This window comes from Ursus maritimus, unplaced genomic scaffold, assembly GCF_017311325.1.
Source record: "Ursus maritimus isolate PB19 unplaced genomic scaffold, ASM1731132v1 scaffold_34, whole genome shotgun sequence".
In the NCBI taxonomy this organism is placed as follows: domain Eukaryota; kingdom Metazoa; phylum Chordata; class Mammalia; order Carnivora; family Ursidae; genus Ursus; species Ursus maritimus.
This window is the reverse complement of record NW_024426008.1, coordinates 28,831,343-28,844,664: the sequence shown is the minus strand read 5'-3', so window position 1 is coordinate 28,844,664 and position 13,322 is coordinate 28,831,343. Positions and strand designations below refer to the sequence as shown.

Below are 13,322 nucleotides of genomic sequence, written 5' to 3'. Positions count from 1 at the left end.
CAAATATAGCCAATTGATAATCCTGGGAAATAGAACCATGAATGACATGTGTCATCTTTTTTTTTTTTTTAACTTTTATAATGGCCAATAAGTACTATTGCTATAGTTAAGAAACTAATGAGTGCTTTTAAAAACAAAAACAGATTATCATACCTGACTCCCTCTTCCCATATCCTTCCACTGCCTTAATATGTACGTCCCTTTCGAGGTAAAACCCACATGTCCCCTTGGCCTCACATCTGGAGGTTGTCTGTGATGACCCCCCCTCCCCGCTGCCAGCCTCACTCTCAGACTTGGTCACTTTTTCCACAGTGTACTTGGATTTCCTCCTTCTAATCTGGTCCATTGTTAGTACCTGATCCAGAGCATCTGAGGGCCAGACTTTCTTATTCTTTTCTTGCTCCTCTTTCCACTGTGTTCTGTTTGGTTGGTTTCTTTGAGGGGTGGGGTTGTTTTCAGTTGAATTTTTAAAGCCCACACAAAACTGGAAAGAATGATCCAGAACCTTCTGAGCATTTGATTTGTTGTCATCTAATGGCAGATTTTTCCACATGTTTACATATCATGGTTTCTTAACTGTCGCTTGTGAAGCCGATACAGTCGTCATAATTTTCAAAAATTGAAAGCCTTATGAAATCATGTAAAACACACTTATGCCAGTCTTCCCTTTGGGGTGTGCGGTTGGTGGCACACAGATGCCCATCGTTAAGGCTGTGCAGCTGGCCAGCTTGCTGTACCTGAACACGACCGTGCCTTGGCTGCACAGGCCTTCCAGAGTCCGTCGTGTTGGTCCAGCCTCAGGAAGACCTGGCTCCCCAAATCCTTGAATCGTGCCAGCTGCTTACAGTTTCCCAGAACCCAGAAATCAGCTTTAACCTCTCTCCATGGCCTTGCTCTTTCTGGACGTAGGCATCAGAAATGAATTAAAATATTCATTTATATGTGGTATGCCTTTTAACCCCAGGGGTAGGTGGGAAAAAAAATTCTATCAATTATTAACCTGGTAATTAACATTATTTAACCTAGAAATCTAAATGGCAATGTGAACACTTTGTCCACTGGGTGGCTGGACGTCACCAGCTAGATACATGAGATTTCTCTGTGATAACCCACGCTTGATTATGTTAAGATCAGGACATACCTGAGAATGGCAAACAATTTTTTATTTTAATAATTCACTTCAGAACCAGCCCTGGCCTCCCACCTCTTCCCTGCCTTATGGAAGCATCAGTTTAGTTGATTCCAGACACGTCCCCCACATTAACCAGGAGGGACAGGACGCACAGAAAGCTTCAACGGCTTCCCCAAGGCCATGTAACCGAAAGAGTTAGACCCCAAGGTAGAGTTCATATGCCCGGCCTGTTGTCTGCATTTGCTGCTGCTGCCTGTACAGGAGCGCACTCCTGCATCCTGAAATCAGGTGGCCTCACCCGCACACTCTGTCATCTCTTCTCCACCCAGTCCGCACACTGCTGTTGGCACCCGTCTGCACAAGGAGGGGTGCGTGCACAGCCTGGGCTGGGAGGGCAGGAGTGGATGTGGTGTGTGGTCAGATACCTATAGTGCAGAGACCCTGTGCTGGCCGCGTGAGGCCCAGCAGTGTCTGTTGCCCGGCTCAGGGATGGACAGGTTCCCTTTCCATGTCCAGTCCCCCAGCCCCCAGGAACCCTGGCGTGGGCACCTGGTAAAGTCAGCTGGGCTCCGTTTCCACTATCACTTTGTCTCTGGCACATTATTTCTGCTTCTCAGCCCCCTGCCCAACTTTGATCCACTATGTTTCTTTTTTTTTTAAAGATTTTATTTATTTATTTATTTGATGGAAAGAGACACAGCCAGCGAGAGAGGGAACACAGGCAGGGGGAGTGGGAGAGGAAGAAGCAGGCTTCCAGCGGAGGAGCCCAATGTGGGGTTCAATCCCAGGACTCTGGGATCACGCCCTGAGCCGAAGGCAGCCGCTTAACGACTGAGCCACCCAAGTACCCCTAATCCACTATGTTTCTTGACCTTAGGCATCTGTGTGTTTCCTGGCTCCCTAGAACTTGGTTCCCGGTTTCGCGTTAACCTTCCAAAACTCCCATTCCCCAGTAATTCAGCCCTGGGTGGGTCCTTAGCCGCACCAAAGCTTGTCCACCGGTACCAGCTTATTCTTGACCATGGCTCTGCAGCTCTGCCTTCCATGTCCACAGCTGCCCCTGGCTCTGCCTTTGCTTGAGGTTGCTGCAGTTTTCCAGTGGGCGTGTGTCAGGGCCCTGCTGTGTACCAGGCACAGTGTTAGGGTGCAGACTCTGTGACATAGGGGCCCCTCTCTCCCCATCCTCTTCCCTCCCTCATTTCCCTCCTCAAAAGAATAAAACCACAGCTCCTGATCCACTACTCTCAGCCAAGCATGGGCTTGTTGTAAAAGCCAATGCCGGAATGTCAGGTGCATTCATGGAAAAACTAAACAAATGTCTAAGTTAATAAACAGAGCTGAACCGCAAGGAGGCAGTGCTGACTGCATGCACTGTGGCCGGCACTTTGGAGGGATCTCCAGGTGTGTGGTCTCCAGACCCGTAGGGCAGAATTCTTCACCAGAGGTCTGTTTACTCCTCAAACCCTCAGTTTACTGTTGGAGACCAATAGATATAAAGCCATCTATAAAATATACACACATGAAAAAAAGATTGAAATAGAATACACAAACCTAATAAGGGAGAGTAGGCTACTGAGTGAAGGATTATTTTCCTCTTTCTAGGGGACAATTTTTTAAATTATTATGTCGGTTTTTAAATATTTTAAATATCAGTCTGCCGACAGAATTTGCTCTGGTCATCTATATACTTTTGCCTTTTCCCGCCACTTCTGGAACATCAGATAGTCTATACAATCAAAGTTTTCTCATCTACCCTCCCCTCAAGAGTCATACAGCAGTGCCCACCTGGGAAATCTTTGGGGGCCATAGTTTCCTGAGGCCTGCCCCCCATTACCCTGGTCCATGGGAGATGAGGAGTTTAATCAGGAGTTATTTTTGAATTGGCTGGTTAAGTTTCAGTGTTTTCTTACAGAAACTTAGGGCTATACAGGGGCTTGTAGGTTCCCAGTCTAGACCAGAGAAATGTATGTAACAGGTACTCTACCTGAAATGATAGACAAAAGAAAACCATAGAACCTTCACAAACACATAACAAGAGGAACATGGTAGAGCTCCAAACACTTCTGGGCTTTCCCTGGTCTGGCAGTGGGGCTGGGGACTCGCCTACTTTCCTCCTGCCCCAGGACGCAAGAAAGCCCAGGAGCCAGGTGCAGGCTGGGATCAGGTGTGACTAGCGGAGAGGGACAGCGGTGTGAGGAGGCCACGCACAGGTGAAGGGGAGGGGCAAGCCAGGCATCAGGGCTGCAGACCAGCCCACCCATGGGGTCAGGAGGCACATCAGCCAGTGTGCCTCCCCACTCCTCTCTCCTTGCCTCGGAGGAGGTGGTTACTCTGGCTGCTAGAACAGGCTGGGGAAAGTCTGTGGTACCCAGGATGCTTTCTGGTTGCTGGGGCAGCACCCCTTGTTCGTGCCTCCTTGGGCCCTTGCCCTGCAAGTGAGGGAGGAGACCTGCGGAGGCAGGAAGTGGCACGTAGGTGAAACTCCATCCAGCTGTTGGAGCCTCCCCGGAACATGCTAGGTCAGTTAGTGAACCCAGTCTCTGCTTGCATGACCCCAGTGAGTGCTCCTTGAGGGGTATCCGGTTCCCCTGTTGTCCATCTGTGCTTGATAGGGAATTCTTTATATGGAGACCCAAAGTGCTCTCTGGCATATTCTCTCCAGGTGCTGCTTCTGACTTCTGTTAGCCGTAGGAGATTAATGTGATCTCTGCACTGTTTTACATCCTGGCTCCTTAAAAAGAGAAGTAAGGCGAGCCTTGATTCCATGAGAGATTCACCCTTTACAACCTTTCTCTGAGGTGAGAAGGTACAAGGGATAGTAGGCCCCAAACCGTGCCCTATCCTAGTTGACCAATTTTTTATCAGTAGAAAAATATTGGGATGTCCAGGAGGGAACGCTATACAGCAGTGTTTTTCTCTGTTATTCAGAAAGAATATAGAGTATTACTTCCCCTTAAAATGATGTGACTTTTAGTTGTCTTATTTTTAAATTTTTTAGCTTATTAATATTTAGGCTTAAGTTCTTATTTGATAAGTTTGGGCAGTAGTTAGATTGTGCTATTTTTAAAAACTTTAAAAGGTTTTAAGACTTAGTATTTCCCCAGTTTAGACCAGTTTTGCCAGAGTTTATTACTCATGGAAAGCTTTGGACTTTGGTTTCAAGTTTCTTTTAATCAGAATAATATCTGGAATATTATTTCAGTGCTACTGCTGTTATTAATAAACCATGGCACGTTGGAGCCAGGATCTGAGACGTTGCTCTCACTGCCGTCTTTGACAGCAAAGCGGCCAAGGCCAGCCTCCTCACTCCTGCATCGCCCCCCCCCGTCCCCGCCCCTCATGGCCCCTCCAGGCTGCCCCCAATCCCACAGTGACTTCCAGACAGTAAGCAGACTCTCCCCAGATTGGACGGGGCACGTGGTTTGGCCAGGTTCTCAGGACTGGAAATGGAGCTAAGCAGTATTTTTCTGAATTTGCATAAACTCCTATTTTCCACTTAAATGTTCCACAAACTTAGAATGGAAAATTTGTCTAAGTGAAATGGTATTTCCTCTCAGACGCTATTATTAGGAAAATAAGTCACTGTGCTTTTCAGTGCCATGCCTAGAGGTCTGCTTGGCGACTCTTCCCCTTGGCTGACTAGTCCCTGTCCGTTCACAAGTGCTGGTAGTAGTGGTCAGTCATAGACGTGATAGAAGGTGCTCCGTGTGCTCACCGAGGGCATCCGAGCTGGGTCCAGGTGCAGCGGGGGCTCAGCCCTGAACGTGATCAAATACGGAAGTTCAGGGTCCAAACGTGCACTTGGACACTTAGCGTACCTTTTGGAAGGAAACTGATGCTTTTAAAGACCACGCTGTCCTTAAATAATTCTCTTTACCCTAGAAATGTGAATCCCATCTGATAAAGAAGTTGTGGCTGCTTTTCCTCTTACACCAGTTTTTGTCCTTCATTCAGTTTTCACTGCATCTTAAAAAACAGAACACTCGTACCTCTTCGTTCTCCACTGTCTCCTACAGTACGTTAAGACTTGTGCTTGTAAAGTTAATCTGTTTTGTCTCAAACCTCAGATCAGGTACCCAAATACTCTTTTGTAGTGGAGTAACTGGTGGAAGCAGAAGAATTCTTTCCACCACGCTGTGTTGCGAAATACCAAAAAACAATTAAAAACATCAAGATACTTTCACATGCATGTGGGCTTATGATTTCTTTGTATTTCCTTTTTTTTTTTTTCTTTTTAAACAACTCAGTGAGTCTTGGTGGGATTGAAAAGAACAGCACTTTATTCTTAGAGAGAGAGAGACCCTCAGGTTTCTTTGTGACTTCACCCACAGCATGTGGCCACGGCTTGTGGCTGCCACACTTCTGAACGCACTAACAAGAAGGAATGTTGTGCTCTGTTTAGATTCTGAGGGAGTAGAATATCAAGTACATTGTTTTAATTTTTCTCATTTAAGATTTAATTTAAAGATTTACTTTGGGAGAGGACAAAGGGAATCTTTACTTTAAATCCTGACTATGGAGTTTTGTGAAAAGAAGTTTCTGATCTTTTTTATTGGATATGGAGCTAGTTGAAGTATTGTTGATAACGATTTTTTCTTGGAATTGTATGCATCTCTGTGTTAACTGTCCAGTGCTATCTTATTACATAAGAATAAGGAAGACATTTATCAAAAACAATATGAATATTCAAATGTGTAAGTAAAACTGACATTTGAATAATTCACATTTTGAAAAGACATTAGAAAACACCATAGCTTTACATTTTTGAAAGAAATATTTACTGTTTCGCTTAATGATTTTGTGATATCCACAAACTTGATTATCATTAATTATTTTAAGGTCATGTTATTTTCCTAAAAAAATAAACTCGAAAGATTTTTGTTTAAATGATTTTTAAAATCAATCATGTGAACATTTATGGTGAAGCATAATACCAAGTTTTCATTTAACTGTAAAAGTGAGTTCCATGAAAATAAATCCATTCTATATAAAACTTAAAGGCTAGAGTAATTTTAGGTTATGTACTTAAGTACTGATTTTAAGGACTTCTGCAGATAAACTTGATCATATATTTTACAAGCATTTATGTTAATAATGTTAATGTCCCCTTAGTATCAAGTTTGAGATAATTGTTCTCTGTGCATGAAGAAAAGACTGAAAACATACCTTGTCAGAAGAGAGTCAGTCCTGAGGGTCAAAGCTCTGTCGTGTCTCGCTGCTCCAGGTGCTGCTGAGGGAGAGGTGAGGAGGTGTCGTGGTAACAGAGGGGCACGCCGCTGCCGAGGGCGGTGCGGCTGCACCCTGGCTGACACCGAAGTAAACTGCCTCCACAGATTAGCCCATGGTAGTACGGAGGGGCCAGATTAAAACTTGTTACTGCTCATGTGTTTTCCATCACTGTTTGTATCGTAGCCAAGACTTCTAGCTAAACTCTAGACGTCTACTGGAAGATTCTGAAGAAAAAAAGGGAGTTTAATAACGCATGGCAACTGGCCATCGAATGTGCAGTCAAAGTCATTCAAGGAATACCTGATTTGAAAAAATACTTTATGAAATTCTTAAATGAACAAATACTGATAGATTACAAATTTAAAAATCACTCACTCTAGATAGAATGACAAAATATTTATCAATCTTGGTGAAAAGTACCAGCATCACTGACGTGTAAACCCAGCTCCAGCTGTACCTGAGAACGGGGCCGTGCTGCTGCGTTGTTGTCATAGCTCAAGTCGTCACATCAAGCTACTCACCCAGACTTTGCTCAGAAGCGTGCAGCCCTGCCGCGGGCATGCCAGATCACCGCACACGAGGCCCTGCCTAGGGCCCGGCCCCGGCCTGTACGCTGTGATGCCTACAAGGACACGCGGCTCCGGGGGACACCAGCTTGGGCTTTGCCTTTCCAGGAGAGCATTTAGGGAGACCTGGCAGCGGGAGGACACCATTGTCTGAGAAGGACAGCGTTGTTAGCATCCCCTGTACCGTGCACCCCTGGGAGAATGCCCAGTTCCCACTGCAGCTAGGACCTCATCCTTCCAGAGTGGGCTCTTTCTTTCTGCTGGGAACAACTCACCAGTGCCAGGTAACTGCAAGGGACCTCCTGTTGCGCAGAGTTGGGGGCCACCCTGTTTACAGAGTGTGTTTCCCGTGGGTTAGCAGGGCCGGTGCTCTCCTGCCATAAAGAATCTGTCCTTTCCCACCTTGCGGAGAAGTGGCGCCTGTAGTAGTGAGGCAGCCACGGCCACAGAGAGCGTGCAGTGTCTCCGAGGGCCAGGTGGCCAGCTCCCCTCCCCCCCCCAAAGAAAATGCCCTTCCGTGGACCTGGAGTATGCTGGCCTCCACGGAGCTTCAGGTCTGCTCCAGCCAGAGTCCCATCTGGGTCGAGTGCTCGTGCTCGCACTGACACGGTTGTGTTTAGTTCAGAGGTGTATCTGTTACCTTGATGAACTGGGACCTCCCGAGACTAGACTGCACTTACTAACCTGGGTTTCGTCAGAGCATTTCTGTTTGTCCTGCACCATGTTTTGTTTTGTTTTGTTTAACTTTAATAAGTGTATATTACAAAAATAAGTAACACATCACAATGGTATAGCTCGGTTAATTTTCACAAACGGGCGCCAGTTGGAAAGCCCCCGCCCCCCGCCCGCCCCCGGCTTCCTCAGAGGAGGCTGCTGCCTGGCTTCAGGCACACAGCGGGTTCCCTGCGCTCTGTAAGTGTGGCACCTGGCAGCTCGCTCTGGGGTCTGGCTTTCTTCACTCTGCGTTTGCCATTTGACATCCATCCAGGGTGTTGTGGCTCGTTCAGTGTTGTGTGAAAGTGCCCCGAGTCAGAGTTCACATGTCTATTCCCGTGTGGGGCGCAGCTGTGAACGTTCAGATGTGCTTTCATCTGTCGTGTGAGGCTCTGGTGTGTGTGTTTTTGTTTGGAATTGCTGTTCTTAGAATCGGGTGGTTTCTACTACTCTCGATAAGCTAAGTGTGTGGCTCCTGTTTTCACATGGCAGCCCTGGGCTGGGGCTGAGTGGCAGCTGCTCCTGTCAGTGGGACATGTGCTCCCCCCTCTGCCTTTGCCTCTGTCTCCTGGTCTAGAGAGCGGGAGGCACTTCCTGCGAGATCGCTTTGCTGAGGGTGTATGGCAGCCTCTTCCACCTCTCCCCACTGCGAGACCCCTGCCCTGTCTTCCTCCCGCACCTTGCTTTGATCTTTGCTCAGAGGTGTGGGGAAGGAAGTAGGCCCAGGAGTAGTGCCACGGGATGGTTGTATGTTTGGCTTGTTTGCCCTGTTCTGCAGACTCAGGGCCTGGACCCCTCCCACAACCCTGCAGAGAAGGCCACGTGCACACACGCCTTGTGGAAAGACGCTGCAGGTTTTCTCTACATCCTTGCTGTTGTCGTTCCAGACACAGCCATATGCCTCCTCTTCCCTAAAGCGTCGTAAGATTAAAATCTTCCAGTTTTGGTTCCTGTAGGCGTCCTATGGATGGGACCCGGTTCTTTTCTGCACGTTTGTTTGTTATCTTTATTGTTTTGTTTTCCCTCATTAGGCTTTGCTCTAAAAATTAGAGAATTAATTTCACTCTATCAAAACAGTATCATTAGGAATCTTGAGCGATCTGCACATTATTGTAAACAAGATGAATTACCAAACCGAGCAAGCAATATTACACGAACAGAAACAGTTTGCCACAGAGGGAACCTCAGCACAGATTTCTTGTGTAGCCTGACATATTCTAACCATGGTGAAAATAAAAGTAAACTGCTTGATTATAGGCAAGTTTATGCATATAATTTCTCTTTTTTTTTTTAAGATTTATTTATTTCAGAGAAAGAGAACATCAGTGGGAGGGGGAGGGGGAGTCTCAAGTCAATTCTGCCCTGAGCGTGGAGCCTGACTCGGGGCTCGATCCCACACCCACGAGATCACGAGCTGAGCCGAAAACAAGAGAGTCAGATACCCAACCTACTGCACCACCAGGCACCCTCGCATACAATTTCTCAGACCCCTTCCTGACCTTCTCCTAGTGTGGAAATAGGGAGCAGCGGTCTTGGTCCAAACAACAGAGAACTGGAAAGACCCTTGGGAATCATCTACAAATTAGGAATGACGTAGGTGGGGTGGAGGGGTCTGTGGCCTCAAGAGGAGCCTTCCCAAGGAATCACCAGGAGGCTGAGGTGTGTGACGACCCTCCGGCGGCATCTGGCGCTCTGTGCCTTCTGTGCTGCTGCCTTCTGAGTGCACTGCAGTGGACTGCATAGCGTCTCGCGCAGTTGCTGCAAGGAACCGTGCAGTCGGTCGCTCGTTCCCTAAAGCAGTGGAAGGGCTGTGAGGAAAAGCAGGAAAGAGCTATGCGGGAAGACCTGAGGGGTGTGAGGGGGCTGGCCTTGCAAGTAGATTTTAGGACCATTTTGGGCCATCAAACCTGAGGGTGTAAGCAGTGTGTGCTCTTCCTGTGCAACCTGGAGGTTGTGTAGGGGAGACGCTCAGGGTGGACTGGGCTCTGCGGTTGGGGTTAGTTACTTATACAGCAGCTTGTGACCCATGCACAGTATTCAGCCTGCAGCTGTGTTTTGTTTGGAGCATATGGTATCTTTAAAAAACAGGAAATTTTACGTCAAAGTCCAAATTTATAGCATAGCTTAAAAAACCAGTCTGACAAAGCTGGCCCTGATGTCCTCTGCAGTTCCAGCAATTGGCTGAGCTGGTGGCAGCAGCTTCCTTCCTGCAGTCTCCTGGTCCCTGGTTCTGGGCTGCCCCCCTTCCTCTACACCCTGTGCCCGCAGGCCGTTGGACGGTTTGCTCTGAAAATGAGTTAATGACATAAATTGTCATTTAAAATGAATTGAGTTGAATTTATGAATATTGAAGGACTTACTGCAATAAGTTTATAATATTGTGTGGGTGTCGATACTTTTAAATAATGCCTCAAAAGTCAGTTTGTTTTGAGGAAAGGGTACAAGTAATATTTTAAGTAAACTTTCTAGCTCTTTCCACTGAGAAGACCTGCCTGAAAGCTCATGCATCTGACTCCCACATCTGTGTTTCTAAGGACCATCTCCCACTAGAAGGACCAAGGCTCCTAGGAGAAATGACGAGTGACAGGTTGGGGCCAGGGAAGGCACAAGATGTGCCTGAAACATCTCATACCAGCCAGAGTGCGCAGTTTACTGCGGACATGTGGACAGAGCCTGGAAGCCCATGTGAAGACAGTGTGAGCACCTTACAGAGCACAAGGGTGGCCGTGGATTATAGCATGTCACATGCAAAATGCTTGTAGTAACAGAGGAAAGAGAGTCAAAGGGATAGCACTTTTCCTATAGAAGGAGCCAGAGCTGGACAGTCACCTGTGGGGACCCCTCCAGTGTGCCGATTTAGGCAAAGACAGTCAATGGAAGCTCAGACCACTACGTGGAGAGTCACTGAATTGCAAGGTATTCACACAGACCCAAAAGTCTTGCCTTACAGACTGTTTCTAATTACCAGGGCAAGATCGTACCACCTCAACCAAATGTCTCAGAATCACCAGTAATGGGCCCGCCCAACATCACCTGTGTGCGATTCCTGCCAGACATGTTTTATCTACATACAGTCAGACAAATGCAAACAGGGAACATGTTACAAGAGAGCTGGCTGGGACCCTTCAGAACAGCGAAGGGCTGAGATTCTGCCCTGGGCAGGGGTTGCCGTTGTAGGTCTCTCTCAGGAGACCGGAGCGTCCATGTGTAAACTCTGGTTCACACACACAGGCCCTGAGGGCGTGGTTGGACAGCAGGGAACCCTGAATATGGGCTGTGGTGAGACAGTCCTGGGTTTGCCTATGCGAGTGATTGTGGTCGTTGCCCCACAGTCACATCAGGAGCTCTCCGTGTTCTCAGGAGTTTCCTCCTCCAGTCCTGGGGGATAGTCTCGTGACATCCGCAGCTCGCATTCAGATGGTCCAGCCTTTCCCTTGCAAATTCTTACGTGTGTACAGACATGGACGTAGGAGGGAGGAAGAGAGAAAATGAATAGGCAAAATAGTGTTAATTGGTGAATGTAGGTGAAGAGTATAGAGATGGTCATTGTATTGTTCTTTCAACTTGTCTTTGGCCTTAAAAATATTGCTAAGTAACTTGGGGGGGGGACAGGTGATTTGCCTTAATTTTAACTGATTTATCTTTACCTCTAGTGAAATATTTACATGTAAAATTTTAAGTTAAGTAAGCTGTTCCCCTACATAGCGTTTCCTAGCCAGGGTGCGTGAATCCCTAGAGGATTGAGAAAGGCTCTGTGAGTCTCTTGATACATGTGAAGTATTTGTAGATGTGTGTTTTTCTGCATGGAGGTCTTGTCATAGCACCCCTCATACCCTCACAGGGGTCCATCCTTCAAATAGTTAAGAACTACTGCCCTAGAAATAGTATCTCAGATAGTATAAATTTGGTAGTTGTGAATGTAATTCTCAACTTATGTAAAACAAATCAGCCTTTAGCAGATTCTTATAAAAAGATTTGCTTCTATCAATTGATAGTTTAATGTAAGTTTATTTGACCACAGAGACTCTGTTACTTAGAAACTCACCATGACATTTCAATAGCATGATGCATTCCTTTTCTGTTCCAAACTAAGACGTGTTTAGTGCAATCACATGTTATTTTTAATGCAATCTGCTTTCCCTTGTGTGGATTCACATTCTTCACATTTTGTGTAAAGGAAAAAATATGCTTGACTCTTAAGTTTTGATTGTATCCATTTTCATGTAGAGAGAAGTGTGACTTCAAAGAAGAAATAGTCATGCCTTTAGTTGTGTGATCACTGAGGCCTGTTTACAAAGTTAGAAACATTCGCTTCATTGCAAATAACAGCGTGTGACAGACCAGATTCCAGCATGGCTCACAGTCTCGACTGTTTCTGTTTGGCACGTCAGAACAGAGACATGTGAGTAACATGTTAGAGTGTGCTGAAGCATTCAGGCACACAGGCTCCGACATGTGCTAACACATGACTGCCCTGTCGACAGCAGACTACAGGGGCAGCCACGAAATGCTGGAGCTCCCCCGGAGGACCATGTGGCCTGATGCGCCCAGCTGCCGGACAGGGAGGCCAAGGCTTGCTCGCAGACGGACTGTATCCCTGCAGACCCCCTTGTGGGGTATCTCAGAGGTTGAATCTTATCTGCAGGACACCTTTCTTGATCACATATGCTTCTAGTTTGGCTGGCTATTTTAAATAGTTTTTCCCCCAGTTCAGGTGTTATAAGTGATCACAGTGAGTCACAGAAGTCAGACTTACTCTTCTTTCTTATAATAACCTGGATTTTTTTCAAATCAGCTTCTAAATTACTCCCATCTGTGATGAAGAGTAGTTTGGACTCTGTTGCATCCCACACTACTGTGTGTTTATGGAGACCCTGGCTGTGCGTGCCCTACCCTGCTTTCACTCTTCTCTGTGTGGAGGGTGGGAGCAAAGGCTCCAGGCTTGGGAGAACCACAGACGTGCCACAGCATCCCTCTGACCACAGCCCATGCAATACGCCCACTCCTTTCCCCACTGTATTTCACAGTCTAAGGAATCAATTACCTTGAATAATTAATATCTACCATATTAAGAGTCCAGGCAGCCTTGAGCAAGTCACTGAACCTCCCTGCCTGCCGGTTTCCTGACACCAGTCAGTGAAAGAATGGACGCTCACCTGATCCCATGTCCGCCCTGTGCCCAGCACAGTCGTGGATGTCCCCTCATTTGACCTTCCCAGCAGCCTGGGGAGATAGATGGTGTTCCCCCCAGTTTCATGGGTGAGAACACTGGAGATCAGAGTCTAAGTAACATGACAAGGTCCATAGCTAATAAGGACTCCAGGTCAGAACCATGATACTTGCTCTTGATTTTTAACTATGAGAGACAGGCCTCGTGTTTCAACAGACTTCTGGATTTGCAGACCCTGGAGTCCTCTCGTATAGGTTAGAGCTGGCCAGAAACTTCTGACTGATCCATGTGCGTGTGTGTGTTTGTTTTGTTTCATTTTAGAGAGGGAGTGGGGAGGAGGGGCAGAGGGAGAGGAGAAAGGGGATCTTAAGCAGGCTGCATGCCCAGCACAGAGCCCCATGCGTGGCTCCATCTCACGACCCTGAGATCATGACCTGAGCCAAAATCAGGAGTTGGACACAACCCCTGTGCCACCCAGGCGCCCCTAATGCATACTTCTAATATTTTTTAA

The 13,322-nt window shown here is 46.9% G+C and overlaps 1 protein-coding gene across 3 annotated transcripts in view; it reads left to right on the top strand.

Annotated features, from left to right (window-relative positions):
- Positions 1-13,322, top strand: part of LOC103663166 (centromere protein P) — a 248,300-nt gene that overhangs the window by 143,757 nt on the left and 91,221 nt on the right. The window lies entirely within an intron of this gene.